Source organism: Marmota flaviventris, chromosome 12 (assembly GCF_047511675.1).
Source record: "Marmota flaviventris isolate mMarFla1 chromosome 12, mMarFla1.hap1, whole genome shotgun sequence".
Taxonomy (NCBI): Eukaryota; Metazoa; Chordata; class Mammalia; order Rodentia; family Sciuridae; genus Marmota; species Marmota flaviventris.
The window spans coordinates 26,811,886-26,833,239 of NC_092509.1; the positions used below are offsets into that span (position 1 = coordinate 26,811,886).

The window sequence follows — 21,354 nt, forward strand, 5'->3', positions numbered from 1 at the left end:
TTAGATTTACACATGATTATTGCCCAAGTATTTAACTCATTAGCTAACTCATCTATTTGATCCATAGTATATGCAGTAATAATTTTATTGGGATAAATTCCAAATACTCCCTTTGCTGCTTTTATTCCTTTGAGTATTAATTGTCCTACAGCCTCAGGATACCTAGTAAGAATAGTGTTAGGAGAATAAGATAAATGTATCCACAATAATGGACCTTCTTGCCAAAATACTCCTATAGGAATATTTTTTGTTGGTAGTACAATAAATAATAAAGGCAAACTTATATCAATTCTATCCAAATGCATATTTTCCATATATGTTTCAATAATTTTTAATGCTTTTCTTGCTTCAGACGTTAACATGCGGGTGAATTTGGATCTGATGGACCTTTTAGGATATCAAATAAAGGTCCCAACTCTCCTGTTGGTATGCCTAGATAAGGCCTTATCCAATTTATGTCTCCCAATAACTTTTGAAAGTCGTTAAGTGATTTGAGTTGATCTACTCATATTTGAATTCATTTTGTATCCTCCCCTTCTGCTTGTAGCAGATTATTTATGGTGTTTATGTAAAAACCACTATGGTCATTATTTAAATTAAACAAAAGGGGGAAATGTTAGGGTCTGTAAACAAGTCAAGATGGCGCCTGGCACTTTGCCAGAGGGAGTGGTTTGTGAAGTAACGCCAGCGAGCCATTAAGTGTGGAGATTCCTTACTGGTTGACTGCTGTATCTAGTTTATGTTAATTAAGATAAGCTGTGTGGAATGTATATATACCCCTCCTGTCCTACAATAAATGACTCCCACTCCTGCTGTATCAATCTACATAAGTTGCTCGTCACCTCCGGATTATTTTGCTGCACCCGGACTGCGGCAAGACAAATTACTGAACCTCTCTGAGCTTTGTGCTCCTTGATTTTTAAGTGGAAATGATAAAAGTACTGATTCCTTACACTGCTGTGAGCATTGCCCTTATGCATATTCAGTAAATAAAACCTATTATGATCATAGGCACCTGAATCACTTTGTCACTTCCTTTATAGCCATGAAGAACCACACATTATTTACAGATGAGAAAGTAGTGACTCAGAGAAGCCAAACCGCTTATCCAACATCACATAGCACTTTAGAAGTGGGTCTGGGACTAGAACACAGACCTGAGACTCTCACTCAGCCCGTGGGCTTTCCACGGATGCTATTTCCCTGGGGCCCCAGATCTTCGGATTCCCCCACCTTACCCCCAGGTCTTGTTGGCTCTAATGTGTTGCTTTTTATGAGACTGGACAATCAACTTCTTGTTAGAATTCCTATGGGTGGACGCATGAGAGGGAATAAGGAACCCACTCTCCCTGCAGCCTCCACCACCAGCTCAGCCTCTGGAAGAAAAGTAATTCGGGTCATGAATCCTGCGATGCAACCTGCATTCACTGTGGCTTGGCCCTGTGGGCCCTCTCCACAGGGCCACAGGACACAGAATAACTGATTTGCAGATGAGCACGATATGCTTAGCTGCGGATATTCTGTCTGATGAGAGGCCATCTATCACATTTATGGGGGAGATAATCACTTATGATCACCAGGAGCAGCAGCCAGAGGCACAGCAGGAAGTATCCCCACCCAAGGCCTTGGGACAGCCCCCCCCCACAACACACCGGTCCTCCAGATCAGCCAGAAACAGAGCAGAGGCCTCTGGGCGGATGCAGAAGAGCTCTCACACTCCCCATGGGTCCTCCTTCTGACAAGATCTGCTCATGCCAGAGTCATTTCTTCCAACAAGAAACCACCGAAAGGAGATGGGAGGAAATCGATCAAGGCAGCAGCACTCAAGGGTAGCCACAGTGTGCCCAGCACAGAAAGGACTTTCAGGGGCACAGAGGAGAGGCGTAACTGAGAAAACAATGTGACTCCATTTTTTTAAAAAATAAATAAATTACAGCAGCAGCTTCTACCTCAAGGCCTGTCCAGAGGGAGGGGGCATGACCCTTGTCCTTGGAAAAACCCACAGAGCACTCCTAAGCACATACCCACCCTGCTGTGTTGTTTGTCTGCAAATAACTGGAGAGATCTGCAGCGCCAGGTGTCCATGACTCAGGCCAGGAGAGGATCCATAGCAACCCCTAGCAACCTCCAATCAGCATGAGACAGGGAAAATATCTGGAATGCCAGATGACCCCCCCAGTAGTTTATGGTGGTTGATAATAATTTGGGAAACCATGTAGTTTAGCACGTACACTCCTCGTGGCCTAAACCAATCAGTTCAAACGAGCCCCCCTCTTGTACTAACCAATCACCCCTACCCAACTTGTTCCCGCCAATGAATGTGCTAATCAATGTTAAGAGTTGTTGTTTGATTTTCCCGCGGTATGGAATGATTTGCTGTGTGATATTGTGACGCATAGAGTATCCCCCCAAAACCTATAAAATCTCCCTGAACAAAGGACCAGGACTCAGTCCCTGGGACCGCTGCATTGGAAACAGTTGTGAGTCCAGGCTGGAGCTCTTGTGTGATTGCATCGGATTCAGCTCCTGGAGGTCTACTGGGGTCCCACGAATCTGGCATTACATAACCTCTACTCCTCTAATGCATGAAGTCCTGGCTCAACAGGAGTTGCTGTGTAACCTGGACCACACCTCTTGCCCTCTCTGGGCCCCAGCGACCTCCTTTATATAGTCATCAGAGATATTCCATGACTCTGGGGACAAAGAGCAGTGGGGGTGGGAGCAGCTCATGGTAGGACTGGAGGCTGCCTGGGTTTGGGGCCCTGGACTTCAATGCAATGACAGCCTGGGAGATGGCCTCCACTCAGCCCCCATAGCATTTAAGGACAAGAAGACCAGGTCTCCATGGGAAGTGAAGTGTTCCTTCAGAGACTGGAATTATTTTGATCCAGCTGAGCAGGAAACCACTGAAAACTCTGGGTGCCAGTGTGGGGGCCATTTAGATTTTACTCCTCTGGGATTGGGGGTCTCTAGAGCAGAGAAATAATCCACCCTGTGGGGTAGGCAGGGAAACCAGGGAAAGGGCTCGGGACTCAGTGCTTCCCAAAGGCAAGGGTGGGGGGCTGTGGGCCTCACAGAGCCCCTCCATTCTGCCCTGTGGGTCCCTATTAAATTTGAAAACTGGAGCTACCTAAAGACTCTTTTGATTCCAAGATTTTTTTTTTTTTCTGAGACTTGAAGGCAGGATGGAGCGTGGAGCTGTGCCCGAGGCCAGAGGCAGCTCTGTCTGCCAAGCTGGAACCTCTGCTTCTCGTTAATTAGAGGAGCCAAGAAATCACCCTCCAAAAACTGCCTTTCAACCGGAAATGCCAACTGCTCAGCCTTTTGTGAGACCCATGCTGCCGGCCACCGCTGGAGCCCAGGCCCCGATGGCACAGCGCCCCGGCCACACCAGGGAATAGCCACTCAGCGCCATCGCTGCCTGGTAATGGCCGGTGGAGAGGCTCCCACTCCCGGCGACATCTTTATCTGCGTGCTCCAGGAGCCATCCCCCAGCCCGGCTGGCCGAGCCTCCTTCCAGCTTCCAGCAGCCGCATCTGTGTCTTTGTCTGGCTCCCACGACGCTCCTGGCTGGCTGTGCTCCTGGCCGCAGAGCAGAGGAACAGCTTGGGGAGCAGTGGTGGCAGGCAGTGACATCTCCGGTGCTGGACTCCCAAGCACGGTGGCCTCTTTTCCTGCTTAGCTACCCTTGGGTGGTCTGGAAGTGGAAGGCAGTGCAGGGTGGCCCCCAAGGACACTTGTGATCCCGTGTACTCAGGGCCCATGAAGGGAGAAGGAAGGTGTGGCATAATAAACACACAGGACACTCACACGTGTAGAATTGGCCTCTGCCCCAGTTCTTGGCTCAGAACTCCTAAAACCCCCTTGTGACATACTGAGGGACAGGGTGGCCACAGTTGCATCCTTCACCCTACCACTTGGTCTTTGACCCCAGGTGCTAACAGAGCTCCTAAATCCCTGGAATTTCCTGTGTGGCAAGAGCATCATTTTTTTTTTTTCTGATAAAGTGACTCCTGTGGGTTCCTGGGTGGGGACTGGTGACCAAAATGGCCAGGCTGAGATTACAAGTTGGAACGTCCCATCTCCCCATCTTCCAGGGAGGGAGAAGGACCGGAGGTGGAGCTGGTAGCCAAAATTGTGCCAATGTGATGAAGTCTCCACAGAAATCTCTGAAAGACGAGGATGGGGGCTTTGGGTGGGTGAACACATCCACCTGCTGGGGATGACCCACCCCAGCTCCACAGGGACTGGAAGCTTCTGTGCTCAGGGCCCTTCTGGACCCTGCCCTATGCACTTCTTCATCTTGCTCTCCATCTGTATCCTTTATCACATCCTTTATAACCAACCAGTAAACCACGGTGTTTCCTCTCAGTGCGGTGAGCTAGCGTAGCCAGTTATGGAACCTGAGAGAAACCTCAGGGGGACCCCTGATTTGTAGCCAATCAGACAGAATCATAGGTAACCTGGGGACCCACTACTTGCGATTAGCTTCTGAGATGGGGTTGGTCTTGTGGGACTGAGCCCTTACCCCGCAGGGTCAGCACTAACTCCAGGTACTTAGAGTCATAACTGAATGTAGAGCTCACACCAGTGTCCAGAGGGTTGAGAAATGATCCATGTGGGAAAAAATCCCCACGCAGCTGTGTCAGGAGTGTTGGGTACATGTTTACTTGTTTGGAAAGGCAACCAATCCTAAAGCAGATTCCCAGAGGTAACAGAGCTCCTCGCCATGGAAGGAAATAGGGTAGTCTTACCTGGAGGAAGGAAGAAGGAGGCCAGCAATTTCCCGTGAGAACTAATAGCAGTAGAAGAGGTGCTGAATCCAGGAGGCAAGGCTGAACCTCTGGGCAGGAACAAGAGGAGACACGTTTTCCTTCAATAAGGGAAAGAAATGCTCCACACAGTGAGCCAGCTGCCTCTAAGGAGAGCTTCTTCCCCATTGGAGGTCCTGGAGGGGACACCAGGTGTCCATGGTGAGGGGGGCGGGAGGTTGTAAGACTCAGCCTTCTCATCTTTAAAATGACAGTTCTCACGGGGTGCTGTGGCCCACCCCTGTCATCCCAGTGGCTCAGGAGGCTGAGGCAGGAGGATCAAAAGCTCAAAGCCAGCCTCAGCAATTTTGCAAGACTCTAAGCAACTTAGTGAAACTGTGTCTCAAAATAATGTGGGGAATGTGGTTCAGTTATTAGGCGCTCCTGGATTCAATCCCCAGTACCAATAAATAAGTAAATAAATAAAATAAAAAACGACACATCTCAGGGAAGACCATCTCTCAGTTGTCACGTATCTGAAGTGCGGCAGTATGACCTAGCTCCAACCCTTGCCCTTTCAAAATTTAGGGTCAAGGTTATGCTAGCAAGGAGGCTCTGAGTCTCAAATGTAAAACTGACAAGGATTTTTGGCAGAAATAAACCCTTGCCATTTGTGACCTATCCAGTTGATTTTAGGAACTTAAAGTATTTAAGAGGCAAGGACAATTGCAAATAAGAGCAGAGAATCGTCACCACCACAAGTGTCCTTCACCAGGTGGAAGAATGGACGGCATGCCTGGCCCCAGTCTGGACCCAAAGTGGTTAAAGCTCACAAGAGAGCAGAAGAAAACTTTAAGCTCCTCAAATTCTAGTGGAGTCTGAGGAAGAGGAAGAGCAGGAGGAAAGGAATCTTGGAGAAAGAGCAAAGCGAGGATTTGAACAGGTTCCCCAGGGTTCCTGTGTTGGCAGCATGATGCCCACTGCAAGGGCATTTGGAAGTGGGGCCTTGAAGCGGCAATCCAGTTTTGAGGGCTCTGTCTTCCTCAGTGCATTGATGCTGTTATAGAGGAAGCAGGTTAGTTATCATGGGATGGAGTTCTGGATAAAGAGATGCCCGCAGCCCCCTTTCACACCCCTTCATGTGCTCTCTTGCCCTTCTGCATTCCTGCATGGAGTGACAAAGCAAGAAGGCCCTTGTCAAATGCCATCCCTGGACCTTGGACTTCCCAGCCTCCAGAACTGCAAAACATAAATCTCTATTCTTTATAGATTACTCCGTCTCAGGAGTCCTATTATAGAAACACAAAACAGACTAAGACAAGGAAAGAGTTAAAAGGGCAGAAAAATAATTGGGTGGGAAGGAAAGAAATAGCTAGAAGATCGGAGAGGGCCCCTCATGCTGGTCTAGGGGATGTGCTTCCAGGCCATCCCAAAGGACTGAGCCAAGAGGGCCATACTCTTGAGTGGTGACAGAACACAGGTTGCTAAACTGGGACTGGGTGTGGGTGAGTATCTAAACGTCTGCATTTTCTTCTATCCCCACCTCCAAGGCCTTAAGATGTCCTGAGCACCTATGGTCTCTCCTGCACGCATGGCTTTGTTCACTTTGGGGGACAGTGGAGGTTGGTTGGCGGTTGTAGGTGTAGAATAAAGCCCAACCCCCAGCGTCAGTCACCCCAGACATGAGAATCATCTTTAGTGCAGGTGATGAGTCCAAAAATAATTAGGTAGAGTCCTTTGGGCTCTCTCTTCCTAGTCTTAGCTTCACACTCCGGGGTGAAAAGATAACAGTCCTGTTTCAGGGTTATATAAAAAAGGGAGCATGTCTGAATCACATCTAGGGGCCCACAGAGAAAGAAGAAGAGCACTCTGCAGAGCCATTCTGATGTCTAGGACATGGTCACAGAGATCAGATTAGCCTCTCGGAGCCAAAGAGACCTGGTGTGGGCAGTTGGGATCTTGGTTCTGAACTCTACTCCTCTTCTGACATGATATTTTCAAGCAGAGATGTTTTCGGCCACTGAGTTCTGCTAGCATAGAATTCCATAAACCAGGGGGCTTAACCAACATTTGTATTTCATGTTTCTGGAACCTGGGAAGTTTATGGTCAAGGTGCTGGCTGATTCAATTCCTGGTCAGAGCTTATTTCTTGTTTTCAGATACCACCTTCTTGCTATATCCTCATGTGGTAGAGAGTGAGATAATTTCTCTTGCATATAAGGGCACTAATTCCATCATGACCCACTCACCTTCCCAAGATCCCATCTCAAAATATCATCACATCAGGGGTTAAGGCTTCAACACATGAATTAGGCAGGAGAGATACAAACTCTACCCAGGTCAGATGGCTTTTAGAAAAAAGAATTGTTCAAGATTTCTGGGGAAAATGCAAGTAAAATTTCTTACCCGCTGGCAGAAAGGGGGTGAAAAGACCCATAAGTGGGAGATGAGACTGGAAAAATTTGTGGAAGGCTTGTCCTGAGTCTTGGCATGACTTAGCTAAGAGTTTGCTAGAAAAACTGACACTATTAACAAATAACCTCAGGCTCCATGAACCGCCAGAGGGCCTTCCGGAATCTTCATGATTAGTTTGGGTAGAAGCGGAAAAAGTAGAAGCTATACAAATTTTCAAGAAAGAGAAAGCTGTTTCAAACTTAGGTCTTAGAGACACAAAGGGAAGGGGTCCCAAAGAGAGAGAGGTTAGCACCTGCCCCAAACAGGATGGGATGGGAGAGCTTCAAACCCCTCCTCCTGGGACATGGAGTCCTGGGCCCAACTCACTACTCTAGCTTCCCATTTTTAATTACTACAATATGGACAGGATGGTATCAAAACTGTGCTGCATGCATCCTATGAAATATTCTTTGACCAGAAAAAGTCAAGAGCCCCAAGACTGGATACCGATGGCTTTATAAGAAGGAAAGAGACCTCGCCCACATGCACACTGACCCTCCATCTCTCACCATGGACAGCTGCCTCAGCACTCTGCCAGCAAGAAGCTCATGGCCGATGCGGCCCTTCTACGGAGGAGATGTGGGCTGTGAGGAGGGGAAGACCCTGGAGCACTCTAGAAGCCAACAATTTAGGAACCATATTAAAGAACACTCTACTAATGGCATTAGATGGGGATCCTTGGTGGGAGGAAAGGGCAGAGAAATGGTAGGAGGTGACATTGGAAAATCCAGGTGATGCCAGACTGTGGAGGGCCCTACACACCACGAGGCTAAGGGCTGTGGACTTTTCCTGCAGCGGAAGCAGTGGGAAGACTTTGAGGCCAGGAAGGAGACAGGTGGGGTGGAGCCCTGGCAGCACCTCTGCCTCCCAGTGGCCTCCCTTCCACTCTGCTCCCAGCCAGGCTTCCAGAGTAGCGTCTGGCACTGAGAGGGGAGAAGAAATAATTTCCGGAAGGAACCAATGGACGGAACAATATGGGAACCCAAAGGGAGGGGATGTTCAAATGGATGTTAAAAACAACATGACATTTACAACCCCCAATTAAAAATTCAACCATGAAGAAGGAATTATTGCCCTTGTAGGCAGAAAAACCTCTCTGAAAGATTTATTTTGCTACATCACTTATGACAAATGACATGACTATATATGAAAAATGATCATAAAATTGGCTTTTTTGAAAAAAATGGGTCTAGTCAACTCAATAACCATTTGGTTTCGCTGGGGTCTGCAGGGGTTTTGTGAGATTTTGGTAATAGACTCTGCATTTTGCTGTGCATGAACAGGAGAGGACAGCTACCTGCATTGGGCACTTCCTGGGGACAGGGAGATAGAAAGATACTCCTAGGAAATATGGTAGAGAAACAAAACATCTCAAGTGAAACCTCTAAGTCGTTTGCTGGGGTGAGATCCCTTATGTCTGTCTCCTTCAGTTGACCTATGAACTCTCTGCTCACTAGTGTTATTGTGGGAGGGAATTTTTTGAGTTTTGCTCCTGAGTTGGTCCAGGATAGAAACAGAGGATGTTCCCACAGTGCTGAGGCCAGAGGACATGGGACGGTTGATGTCCAGCACCAGTGGATGTCCAGAAGCAGTGGAGGCTGAACAGGGGCCTGAAGGGCCATACAAACAGGACTGGAGGGAGAAGCAGGGTGACCAATAGGACATCAGTGTCCCAGGGACAGTCAGTAGAATCCAACAGCATGCTGCTCTGGGACCAACCGAAGCCAGCACCTGCTTACATCCCTGTTTTCTCTATTTGTTTGAGAAGCTTTGATTCACATAACTCAGAGGGCCAGCAGGGGCACAGAGAGGGTGGGGGACCCCCACAACAAAAACTCAGAGCAAGTTTATCCTTGGGAAGAAATAAATAATGATAGGGCTTTCACACTAAGCCCTGTGCTGGAAATCCAACTGTTCACCCTGTATGTGAAGCATAGGCTCACTAAACAAACTATATATAAAAGCAATTGAAATCCTCCCAGAAAGAAGGCTTCCCCTGCCTGTACCCAGCCCCTGCTTCACCCTACGACTCTCCCGAGCTTGATGCAACTAGCAATAGAAACGGAAGACTGTAATTAAAGTGAGCCTGGCTGATGCTGCTGTTCAAATTAAACTAAAAAAAAAAAAAAAAAAAAAAAACCACAACATTTTCAATAACGATAGGCTAAACCCAGCACGCTTTAGTCATTTCTGTAGCACTTTTCTTCCAGAAGGATTAACAAATGTGAAGTATAGGGCCTAGAAATTTTGATCAAGCAAAGTATCTTAAAGGGTTTTATTCTCTCCCTCTTTGATTAAAATTGCACGACTGTGATTCAATTCTATATGTAATGTAGATACACATATGCATGCTGTGTTACCTCTACCCAGTGAGGACAATAGGACCCTCTGTAGGATTCAGTCTCTCTTTTAGGATCAGTCGGGGGAAAGCCACACATACAAAATGTGTCTGATGACGGCCCCAGATTTAATAATAAAAATAAGCAAGCGCTTGTTTCCATTGCCAGGGTGGTGGTTTTGAACTTGGAAACACAAGAAAAACACGCTGATTAGCTCAAGGAAGCAGAGCTAGATTTGGGAACACAACTTAGGGGAAACCAGAGAAGAAAACCAGACTGCCTTGGCCAAGCCCGAGGAGGAGGCCTCTCGCCACATGGCTGAACGTGAAAGGATGGAATCCCAAGCTTGGGAAGAAACCCGTGGCAGGACAGCTGGTGTCTACAGCCTGGGCTCTTTGTTACCAGCCCTGATCACTTCAGGTGCAGTCACTAGAAAGGAATGGAAGAGAAAAGGAGGGGAGAAGAGGATTAGAGAGCAAAGGGAGGGAGGGCCCGGGGAGAGAGAGGGAGAGAAAGAAAGGGAAACGGAAGAAAGAAAAGTGGAAACCAACTCAAAACAGCTTAAAGAAAATAGTGGCAGCCATGGTCAAAGAGGGGCTGGGAGATCCACAGAAATCCCTGCGGATGGGCCTCATGAACATTCTGGAACAGAACTAGAAATCTTGGGAAGCCAGGCCATTCTCTTCCTGCTGGCCCACCCCCACTCCTCCCTGCCCACCCCTTATCTCTGCTCTCTTTCCTTCTCCACAGCCCAGCATTCTCCACTTCTAGGCACAGGTGGCTACACACGAAAACCCCAGGTTCTTACGACTGCGTATGTCTATCCCTCGCTCCTGCTGTCTGCAGAAGCCAACTGGCCATTGCTGAGCCCAAGTCCAACTCCCCAAGAGTGAATTTGGTGGGCCCACATGCCTACCTCAGCCCTATGCTGGCGGGAGGGGGTCACATTTTGTGAGCCTGGGCCAGTGTCCTTCAGACTCTGAGGCTGGAGAGAAAATGGAAAAGTTGAAGTAAGGGAGCGTTTGGGAAAGGAGTAAAATGGGAAAAGGGACAAAGGAAGACCCCAGGTACCTATTTACCTTCCTTTTCTGAAGAAGCTTGGTATCTCAGTTTGAAAGGTCAAACTTCAGAGAGAAATCTGGTCCAAAGAGACATGCACTGAGGTACATGAGGAACCCTCTGGAATCTCCCCTTCCATCTTTGGTAGCTGTGAGACAGGAGCAGCCTGTTGGGCTCTTCTGATTCCAGGGAGATCCTGTGGAAAAATCAGCCTTGGGTAAAGACAGTTCCACTTGCCACAACCTTCCTTCTGACTGTCTCTCCCCAGAACTCCCCCTCCATTAATGCAGCTTCTTATCTGACCTTTACCAGGTAGGCACTTCACTACAGAGGTCTGATAAAGAGGTCCAATAGAACCTGATTATGGAATACACACTACCATTCCCTTTAATAGTATTTTGAAATTTTGATCTCATTTCAATTGACTCCTGATCAATAATTACTACTAAGGGTATAGACTAGATTGATCATCCGGGCTCCCATTGTCTTTCTCACACCCAGCAGTTGTGGTCCAATTCTGTGGTTGAGGCAGTTTGCATGAAGCAGCAGTCTCCGGCTCAGAGGATTCCCCTATTAATATGTTCAGGTTGGTTCACTTGTTTATTCAGCTGATCATGGACATATACTTACTAGAATGTCTTCCAGATATCAGGCAATGTGCTAGGCACTAGCAATAGAGTCATAAACAGGACAAATACAAGTTTCCACTCTCATAGAACCTCAAAGACTGGCAAGGAACAGAGCTGCTGAAAAAATCCTGCCACGTGTGAGAAGAGTTATAAAAGGGAAGTCTAGGGCCTGGAAAGACTTTATGAGGGTTAGTAAAAAAAGTCTTCCTTGACTAGATGAAATTTAAACAGCCTTCAAAGCCTATGTATGAGTTTGCTAGAGCTGCTACAACAAAGAGGGACTGGTAGTTCAAACAATAAAAAGATATTTCCTCATAATTATGGAGCCTAGAAGCCTGGGGCAGGGGCTGGCAAGGTGTTAGAGCAGTTCATTTCTTCTGAGAATCTCTTCTTGGCTAGCCCATGATTGTCTTCTTCTAGTGTCATGATCTTCCCTTTCTGTGTGTCTATGTTTTCATCTCCTCTTCTTATAAGGACACCAGTCAGATTGGATCAAAGCCACTTTAATGACTTCATTCTAACGTACATCTTTGAAGGCCCTATCTCCCAAGGCACTCGCCTCTGAGTACTAAGGATTAGGAATTTCAGCATGTGAATTAAGGGGAGAGGGACACAATTAAGTCTATAAAAGCCTACCATAGGCTTGCCAAGAGATCAATCTTGGAAAGAATGTTCTAGAAAGAAAAAAAAAAGTAGCTAGAGAAGAACAGAGTGTGGTTGTGAAGGGTCTCAACAGTCAGATTAAATATTTTACACTTCATTTTAAAGGTAACCCTAAGATGGTTGGGAGGCTTTAAGCAGAAGAGTGACATGACCATCCCTGCATTCTAGAAAGATCATTCAGGTTACACTGTGGGAAATGAATTGGAGGGAACAAGAGTGGATGTGGGGAGGCCAATGATGCCTGGAAGTCCAGGAGACAGACAAAGGTGACTTGGACTCCAACTCTGGGTGTTGGGGGTCATGGAGAGATGCTTACAACTCTAGAATCTTCCACTCTGGGTGGATGTGAGGAGTGTGGGGAGGGAAGCTTGGGAGCAATTAGGGAAGTAAGACAGGAAAGAATGTGGGAGACTCTGATTTTTGGAGATGGCAACAGAAATGTAAAATTTGACCTGCCTTTGGGCTGTCCAAATGGAAATATCAAAACAGACAGCTGCAGAGAAGACAGAGTCCTGGGTGGAGGATATGGTGTAGCAAGTTGTTGGGATAGGAAGGTAAACTAAAACCACGGGCGTGGGGAGAGGGAGAGAGGAACAGAGCCCCGGGAGGCACATTTAAGGACTAAGTAGAGAAGTCAGTGAGGAGCCACCAGAAAGGCAAGAATCAATGAAGAGAAAGTGACATCTATAGACCAGGTGATCCCAGAAAGGAGAGGTCGATGGGCACCGTGGCCACTCGGGTAAGGACGGAGAGCATGCTGGATAGACTCACGCTGTTGACCTGTGTGAAAGCAGTCTCAGGTGTGTAGGGCTGGGAGCCAGATTTGGCTGGAAGGAGCGGGTGTCTGCATATTTGGCTGGGAACAGGAGGAGAGGGGACGTTGAAGCTGGAGAGGTTAGGGATTCCAAAGGAATGTTCACCACTGAAAAGACTTGAACCCAGAGATGCTGAGAGAGAGCCAGTAGAGAGAGCCATAGTTGCTGAGGAGACAAGAGGGAACTCTGGCCTCAGGAAAGAGAAGAAACAACTCCACTTCAACAAGCGCAATCAGAGCCTGTAATTGAAGCAATGGGACCCCCAATTAAGGGGTTTGTGTAGAGGGAATATGGGAAGCTCCTGATTCTGAATGTAGGCTGGCTGGATGAATTAATAAAGGAATATACCAATGAATAAATACCCAACACGCTCAGCAATAGGCATTCAACTTAGACCTGTTTTTTTTTTTTTTTTTATATAAGATTTGTCCCAAGATGACCATCCTGTGCCCCTTGGCTATGAGGTATCTGGAGTAGCAGCCTGAACCACCTATTACCACATGGAAGTAGGCCATCGAGCTACCCACAGGCAAGCCAAAGTTTTTCTCTAGAACATTTTGAATTAAGTCTAAAAGCTGGAGGAGTGTGATTAAGGCCCCTGAAGCTGCTAACCACAGAGCATGCAGAACTGTAGTCTGGGCCTGGGTCATTTGAAGGAGTATAACTACGAACAGAACAATGGGCAGTACTGACTGGGAGCTGGGCTCCTCTGGCCTACCTCCTTTCTCTGCTCGCCTCCTCCTCCCTGCCCCTGGTCCTCTCCAACAGCAGCACACCTCTCTGACTGCCATGGTACACGTGTCTCTGTGGGCTCTGGGGTCCAGATTAAAGCCCACTAGAATAACTGGGCCATTGAATTTCAAATTAAATCGCCCCCACAAGCCCTTCTCATTCCAGTTAGTGGGTTCATTAGGGCTCAGATAATGGAACGGCTCTTCCCACTAATGGACCATGAGCAAGTGAAGGAGGGAAAGTGGCCCCTCTACTACTTCACTACAGAGAAACTGGGAGGAAAAGGTCACTGAAGAAAGCCCCAAAGTTTTTAGTGTTTTTGGAAGAACTTTCTCCAAACTGTGGGAGATCTGGAGCATGAAGAATAGATTCACGGGATGTACTTGCAAGCAGAATAGGCATTCATCCCAGCGTAGGACATCCAGAGTTCTGGAATTTATCATCCCAGAAGGTTCCATTGCTAGTCTCATCCAAAGGCAAGAGCATGTGAGATCTTTGGGCCCAGAAGAAGCTTGTGGAAGCTGTGGGGGCTGCTTGCCAGGAAAAGTGAAGTCTGCTGCCGCAGCCTGGTTTGTGTTGACTCCGACCACATGGACCACAGGTTCTGAGCCAGGTTCCCCCCTCCAGGGGTGTGAAGAACCTTGACAACTGGAAATAAGCAGTTTACAAGATACTGCTGGCATTCGGCTCTGGGCGCTGTGCCTGGCCCCCACATGTCTGCAGCTGCTATAAAACGAGAAAGTTCTGAGCTCAAAGCAGTTTCTAAGTTCAAACTGTTGGTGCTTCCCCCAGGGGCCACGCCAGGAGCCACAGAGGAAAGGGAGTGCCCCTTATGGCCCACCTGTCCTATTCCAATCTTGTTTAGTTGCTTAGAAATTAGATCAGTTTAAGAAAGCAAGATCTAATAAAGAAGAGGAATTAGATCTGGGAGTTCTAGAAACAAGCAGAAAGCTAAGAGCAGCCCTAACTGTATTGTAGAGACTGGCAAGTCTTTTCTTAAAGGACAAGAGCAGAATGGTTCCTGCCACATATTAGGATTGTCAAGGTACTTGCACACAGAAGGAGAATGGTTTCTAACTGGTCCTGTTAAGATCACTCATGCTAAATTGCATGGAAATAGGAAGGGACTCAGACCCGGGACCTCCTAACTTACTTGCTGTAGCTCATTTCCCTTGCAGGCAAGTGACATAAGGTAGAGCAATCTGGGACTGCTCAGCCCAACCTTGTTCCAGTCCCCAACTGGAGTTTGTTGTTGCTGTTATCATTCTCAGGTGGGAGCACCTCACATTCTCAGGTGGTAGGGCCAGCTGAGGACTGGGAACAATGCAGTGACTCATCAAAGTGCCCTCTTTTCTAGATGCCCACCCACCACAAATCCTGCAAAGAGTTCAACAAGCATCCAAAAAGCCTGCCATTTGAGTGGCCCAAAAAGGGATGGGCTGCAAGTGGGTCAGAAAACTTTCACAACTTTAATTGGCCTAGTTATATCACATGATGGGGGACCAGGAGGAAGCCATCACCAAGGCAATCAAACGAAGCACAACTAAGGTTCAGGAGGCCCTTGTGACTCAGAAACCTTTCCTATAGTGCCCCAAAACCAACCAGGTAGGAAAAAGGATCAGGTGGTGACTAAGGAGACTCCATAATGCTCTCCTTCCTCTGGGTCCCTATCAGCCACTCATTTCCCACTTTCTGTGCCCCATCTCTCTTATTCTCCCCCTGTCCTCCTCTCCTGAGCACTAAAAATGTTGGGGTTCTACCAGTCATCTTAGAGGAAAATTCATGGTCAATAAATCACATTTAAGACAATACAACAAAACTAGTTATCCTACACAGGTGACTTCATCCCATGCTCAGGAAAGCCCTGTGAATTCAGCACTGCTATGATTACCACTTCACAGATGAGGACACTGAGGTTCAGAGAGGTTAACTGCTTGCCCAAGATGATGGTGTGGGGCAGACCTAGGCATTAAACCCAGGCCATCTGGCCATTCTTTGTCTTCATTGCAACCCCCAGGATTACTGGAGAGAAAAATGTAAATACTTAAGTGGGCAATGCTTAACTTCAAACCGTAATCACTCAAGATGATTTGGCACAGGACAACTTCAAAACGGCACATGTGGGAACCCACTCAAATCACCAAGTAATCACCCCCCAGGCCCTACGAAATAGTTATTCTTACCATTTTGGCAAGGAGTTACCTAGTCTTTGCTGCACAGAACATTACACAGGGGGAGAATTTTTAGGTTGCCTCGTAGAAAATAGATAGGTCCATTCCTCACCTAGGCCAACAGGAACCAGCCGTCCTGTGTGTCAGATGCCATTCCAGCTGCCTGCAGGTATCTGGGGACATTCAGAACTCTTGGCTAAGCCAGACTGCTCAGTTTATTTTACCAGCGTACCTGCATATAAACAAGGTGGGCACACCACCAGACATGGAAAATAGGCACTCTTGGTCTCTAGGGCCTCGGGTGACTCTCTCTCACAGGTCCATGATTTCATAGCCACCTGGTTCTATTGCATGCAGCAAATCTGCATGGGCACCTGGGACTATAGGCATTGAAGATGATAAGAATTCTCCCTAACCTTGTACTTGCAGTCCAGAATCACTAGAAGCAACAGAAGGTGGGCGTGCTGTGAGTAAACTTGGGATATGGCACTAGAAGCTGAGTTCTGGTCCTGGGCTGCGTCCTGATAAGCTGTTTGACCTTGAGCCTGTTTTCCATTTGCAGAGTGAGGGGGATTACACTGAATCTGTGGGTTCAAACTGTGCTCAAGGATTCCATGACAGGCCCATGTATCTGGGTGTGGTGCAGTTATCCTGGTTTCACCTACGCCCAGAACCCACAGGGACCGTGACCACAGACAACACTGCCAGAGGCTTGTGATTCAATGCCCATGAGAATAGCAGAAGGAACAGAGGAAGGAGGCAGATGCCACCAAGCAGCTCCACTTTTCTCTCTGTTAATATGGAGTTCCAAGAAGAGTCTGCATCTCTGAAAGTTTGGACCATTATTGGACGGGATGCTGTCTGGATCCTTCTGGCTAGGAGGTGTTCTGCCAACAGGAGGCCCCAGCTATGCTCATCCTGTCCCCACTTGACTGCCACAGAGCCAGGGAGCCTCTGCTGGCCACCTCCTACTTGTTGGCTGAAGGTAGACATTTGATTTCATAGTACTGAGACAATTCCAAGCATCCCAAAAGCATCATGCTAAAATTAGAAGTGACTTCAGCAGCATCCGATTCAGATGGCATACGCTGCCCCAAGTCACACAGCCAGGAGGGCTCATACCATGAGTCTGTGGCTCAGAACTGCAGCTCACTTGCTCAGACACCTTCATAAGCCACCCTTCCCTGAACTGAAGGACAAAGGGAGGCCTCTACCATCTCCTTGCCCCATCCACCAGCAGCAGTCCCCAAGGAGTCCTGGCCTCTGCATCAGGGTGAGGAGAGTGGCCAGAAGCTCCAGAAGCCTGTGTTGGCAAGTCTTGAGCTCTGCTCTGTGTCTCCTTATGAGGCAGCTTCAAGGACCGTACTGTCTGCAGATGTCACTCTGAAAGCTGATTTGAAAAAGCAAATTCAATGAAAACAGTATCCAAGTGAGACTGCGAGGGAGTTTAACAGGCTGAATGTAATTACACAGGTTGGAATGTGGCCAAGACACTGGCGCTCCCAGGGAGTCCACTTGGTCTCAGTAGCAGCAGCACAGTGGTGTAAAGGCAGCCCAGCTTCCCCCACGGAGGGGTTTAAAAAGTGACCAGTGATTGTGGATCTGACATCTGGGCTCTCCTACCTTCTCTTCCCTCCAAGTACACTGGGTTTACCTGCAGTGTCTTCCCCATGGCACCTCATAAGGAAGCCTCCGCCATCCGTCCACAGCAGAACCTGGGTCCAACCAGGGCCCAGCACAGAGATAGATGCTCACCTTCTGAAGGCCCAGAGCAGGGTGCAAGAGGCCCAGAAAATACCCTGATGGGAAGGACTTTCAGGATCATTTTTGTCCTAAATCCTCCATGAACTTGACTCCAGCAGTTCGGGGAACTATGGCAACAGTTTAGCGTCTCCATTCTGACTGAGCCTTCCTGGCCATGGGTGAAGAACACAAGCATAGACCCCAAAATCACACACCCATCCCTCCACTCTCTGTTTCAATTTACAGCCGAGGCCTGACTGGGCTCACCTGCTAGGGCAAGTTTCATAATCCACAGGCCTCCTCCATGTGGGGGACTCAGGCTCCAGCGAGGGGCCTATCCCAGGGGCACATGACAGTGGAGGATGACTGAACACAACTGCCGAAATGCACGTCAGACTGCCATCAGGAAGGAAGTCTGTCAGGTGCCTGGGGAGCCCAGAGGAGGGAGTGACGGCTTCTGCCTGGGGGGATCTGGGAGGATTCACAGAATAGGTGACATTGGAGCTGCAAGTAGTGAACAGATCATTAAGAATTGGCAGACAACTTTCCCAGCTGGGCTGAGAACATTCTTCAGCTCCCTTAGGGCAGAGGAGCTCTCTGCAGTCAGGGCCTGGCTCTGCGGGAACCCGGGTCATGCCAGGCCACATCCTGGCAGCTCACTGATGGAGAGGATTTCAGGGCTCAGGCTCAGCTGTGCTCCTCCCTCAACTCTGTGCCCAGGATCCAGCTCTGATTCATTCATCGTTTCTGTCTACAAATGTCTCCTTCATCGCCAGTTTCCATCTTCCCTGCAGCAACAAGAGCCCTCCACTCAGTGCACATTTTTAAATATAGACAAAAGTAGGGAAAATGATTTAATGGACCTCTACCACCTAAATTTCACTAGTTTTCACTCCTAGTCAGTCTTGCTTCATCCATATACTCTTCCCATTTTGCTGACCCCTTTCCTAAATATCCTATCCTTTCACCCATGAAATGTTTCCAAATATATCTCCAAAAGACCAGTGCTTTCTTAACACTTATCCATGGTACTGTTATCATTTCTTTTAAAGATGATCTCAGTCTCTGAATATTATCAACTCTCCAGTCAGCGATCCTGCAGGTGGATTTGATGATTGTACCCACGAGATGTCATTTAATATGTTCCCCTGTCTGTCCCTTAAACTTCCTGTCAGTTGATATGTAGAATTCGATTAATCTGATTCAGGTATGGATATTTGGGGCAGGAAACTTCAAAGATGGCGACATCCCCTCGACCAGAGTTGCATTGTATCTTGTCGGCTCTTTGTGTGATGCCAGCAGATATCCACGATCCTTGCTCAGATCCTCATTTGTTCTTTAGAGGTGGCCAAATGGTGATGACCTTACCCAGTTATTCTTTCCTCGGTTGTTACCTGGAATGCTTCCAAAATGAGAAATGCAGAATGAACACTCATTTTTTTTTTCTTTTCGTGTACTGATTTCCCAAAGCATGCGTTGTTTCCTTAATGCTTTCCAAAATTGGCTAATGTGGGTATTATTTTTAGCATTGTTTTCAAGGCTTGGATTTTACCATATCCACTCCATCTTAGTCCCTGGCAGTTAAAACTATGCTAATTGATGCTGATTTGCTTTGGTACTAGAAATTGAACTCAAGGGCACTTTACCACTCAGCTACATCCGCCACCCTTTTAATTTTTTAAGACAGGGTCTTGCTAAATTGCTGGAGCTGGCCTAGAACTTGCAATCCTCCTGCCTCAGCCTGCTGTGTCATTGGGATACAAGAACATGCCATCAGGCCCTAAATCATGTTTGAACTGCCTTGTCCCGGGCCAGTAGGAACTATGTCCATTTTTTCTGGCTCCCATGTCCATTTTGATGGTTTCCTTGCTTTCTGGTGTGATGAGATGTTGCCTGTTCCTCTCGTCCATTCGTCTTTCTCTTGTTTATTTCAATAGCAAGTCCCTTGACCCCAGTCTCCAATCTGTCTTTGTCTTCAGTGTAGCTAGATTAATCTCTCTTTCAATTAATTTGAGCTCTGTTTCTCTTCTCAGGACGCAGTGTGAGTCAGGGTAACAGGTACTATCTTCAGAACTGGGAGAGCTGTTTGAAGATGCTGATTAGTTACAAGCTGTGAAGCCATACACTGGTCATGTCACTTCTCTGAAACTCAGTTACCTCGTTTGTGAAAATAGGAAGAACACTATTTTGCCTCACAGAATTGATGAAATACATGTGAAACGCCTAGCTTAGAATTTTGCGAATAGTAAGAGAGTATCAGAACACACTCCTTTTCTTCTTGCTCCTCCTGAGAAATATCTGTGTCCCCTAACATCCATTCCATTGTCCAAACTTTCAGGCCTCCTTGAGCTGGCCGCACTCAATCTACCTAATCTCATTTCTAGTCTGTTCTCCTGTGTACCTATCACCTTCATCCAGCCAGCTTGCTCTCACAAGAGTTGCTAACTCCCTCACCAACCTTTAGCTACAGTGCTCCCTGTATTTACTTATTTATTTTTGGTGCTGGACTTAATGCCAAGGCTTCATGCACACTAACCACGTTAGTGTTTAGGGCCTCACTCAATTGCTGAGGCTGGCTTTGACCTTGCAACCCTCCTGCCTCAGCTGCCCAAGCCACTGGGATTACAGGCATGTACCACTGCTATAACTGACAATCCTGCTCAGCAATAACTTCAGTCATTCCCTCTTTAAAATGTTCCCCATTTCTTCTATTTACTATGTCCATCCCACCTATCTGTAAAGACCTAGTTCAAATCCACTCATTTTCTTCTTATCCCATAAAAGCCTGCCTGGGGCAACCACTTCTATCAAAGTCATTTTCACCAACCTACTAACCTGGGCAGAAAAATACTCAGGAATTGTTCTTTCTGTAGCTGCACTGGTCCTCCCAGATTTCAGGGCACCCATCTATGTGTGACAGTGACTTGGCAAAGCCAGCTTCAGGCTACATTCATGTATGCATATGGGTGTATGCATGCATGAACATATGTCTCTCTATGTGTACGTTCATGGGCATGCACACACATACGTGTGCATATAGGTGCCTGTGTGCATGTAATTGTGTGTTTGCTTTTGTGTGTGTGCTTATGGGTTTTCTGAATGTGTACATGCATGTGTACCCACAGGCAGGTGTGCATGTTTGTGTGTAAACACATGATAGGTGTGCATGCATATGTGAACATGTGGGTGTGCGTGCATATAAGTAAGTCTAGTGTGCATATGTGTGTGTGCAGGTGTGCCCATGTGACCAGCATCCTTCTGGATGCTAGTCTCCTGGACTGCACTCTCTGACTCAGCCACAATCACTGCAGCCCTGCTTTCCCTGAGACCTCAGCCAAGATGTGGGAGGATAGCTGGATTCTGATCTTTATAGAGATTCAGCGATGGTCTCCTTGGGAGTTTCAGTTTTCTAAACCAGATGTGACCCCCCTCTGGAACAAGGAGAAGAGTCACAAATGAAACTTCCAGTCCTGATATGGCAACCAGATCGGAAGACAAAGATGGACTTGACACAAAACTGTCCCATGAAAGCAGCTTTCCACAGAGCAGCAAAGAGTAAGGACACTCAGTAGGCAGGACAATCCTGCTCAGCAACTGGGTCACCTTTCCTGAGGAGCTGCAGTACCCACAGAGGCCACCATGACCATGTTGTCTGCCCACCACTCTCCCTGGGTACCCAGGTTCTGTCTCTCAGGGTCAAGTTTATAGGCAGGTATCAAAGATTACTGTGCAGAAGGAAAGGCTGCTGTTTCCATCAAAGCACACCGCTGCCTCTTCTGCCTTCTTGGTGAGTGACAAAATTGAGCTTCAGGCTGGATGATCCTTTATTTTGAAAAATAAATAAATTAATAATGATAATGATAATGCCAACCCTTGCTGGGTTTTCCTGGGTCTTTGGGTTTAAAAGGCATGCAGCCTCTCACACACACAAAAAAAGGCATTACCCAGTTAATAGGCGTTTATGTGAAATAGAGTTGAATGCTCAGGGTAATAAAGAA

At 47.4% G+C, this 21,354-nt stretch overlaps 1 long non-coding RNA gene across 1 annotated transcript in view; it reads right to left on the bottom strand.

Moving 5' to 3' along the window:
* Positions 1 to 4,794: 4,794 nt before the first annotated feature.
* Positions 4,795 to 21,354, bottom strand: part of LOC114100228 (uncharacterized) — a 31,948-nt gene continuing 15,388 nt past the window's right edge. The window contains exons 2-4 of the long non-coding RNA XR_004618710.2: positions 10,624 to 10,799; positions 10,461 to 10,529; positions 4,795 to 4,948 (exon numbers count right to left, since the gene is read on the bottom strand). This is a non-coding gene — a long non-coding RNA (uncharacterized lncRNA). The remainder of the gene's footprint in view (positions 4,949 to 10,460; positions 10,530 to 10,623; positions 10,800 to 21,354) is intronic.